Raw genomic sequence first — 1,249 nt, forward strand, 5'->3', positions numbered from 1 at the left:
ACACATATGGAGAAGACCAACTGGTGGTGATGTTTGGGGGGTTGCATATTGAGATGACGGCACTGAAGACGCTGCCAGAACTCACTGATGCCCTGCTGAGTCTGGCAAATGCACCCACAAGCATCCAAGAGGATACAATGCATGTCATCGAGAGGTTTGTCATACTCCTGTATGACCGCACAAGCAAATGCAAGGACGTCAACAAGGCGAGAAAGCAGCTCTTTGCAAAGACGAACTCTGTTCAGAACATCCCGCCAACCTACGCTGCTCTGGAGCAGCATGTGAAGAGATCTGCCCTTCAGGGTGGTCATGTCTGGGGCCAGGCATTGGTACCAACGCCCGTGCTCCCTCCACCAACAGACTGGGGCTGGCATCGGAGTGATGATGGGCTCTACACACCACTCTGGACCACACTCCCTGAGGCATCCAAGGCCTGCTATGAGCTGGTGTCTTGCGGATGCAAGAAAGGCTGCAAAAACCGCTGCAAGTGCAAGAACGCTTCACTGCAATGCACTGGTCTATGTTTCTGTGAAGGCGAATGCCAGTAGATTGGGACAGAAAACTTGCTAACCAACATTATGATCTGTAGACATTCATAATTCTGGTGACCAGATTTGAAAAGTTCGGAATCATAATTAACATAGTGTGGCAAAATCTACGTTATTGTATTACATGTATGTACTGCAGGATTACACAAGTACTGTGCCTAGAGACTGGGCTTTTGGTCGACTATATAACTACAATCTGACCATACTGTAAACTTCCCGTACTCTGTGTATTATTTTGACTAGCAATTTTGCCAGCAATTTGAAATAAAAAAGCAACTTGAGCAATTAAAGTGTGTTCCTGAAATCAGGTACTGGTTATTAGAGGTATTATGTCATTGAGTATTGAAATCTTCATCAAATGTCCACTTTTTCCACAAAATGGCGGCCAGTTTGGGGGCCATTTTTGAGAAGATTCATCTAAATATCTGTTAAACATTTATTGATGTTAATTCTGATGTAAAAAAAGGGAATTTTGGCCCATCTAGCACCAAACTAACGACACATAATGAAGTCTATGTAATGACGCTAATGTTAAATGGCGGCCATTTTGAACAATGGCCGCCATATCTTCCTAAGGGCTAATCTTGAATGCCTCCATATCCAAAAATGTTTAGAATATATTAATCTACATGTGTGCCAATTTTGGTGCTTTTAGACCAATTTGAACAATTGGTCTGCTATGCCGCTGTACTATAAACCCT

The sequence above is a fragment of the Palaemon carinicauda genome, unplaced genomic scaffold (assembly GCF_036898095.1).
Source record: "Palaemon carinicauda isolate YSFRI2023 unplaced genomic scaffold, ASM3689809v2 scaffold568, whole genome shotgun sequence".
In the NCBI taxonomy this organism is placed as follows: domain Eukaryota; kingdom Metazoa; phylum Arthropoda; class Malacostraca; order Decapoda; family Palaemonidae; genus Palaemon; species Palaemon carinicauda.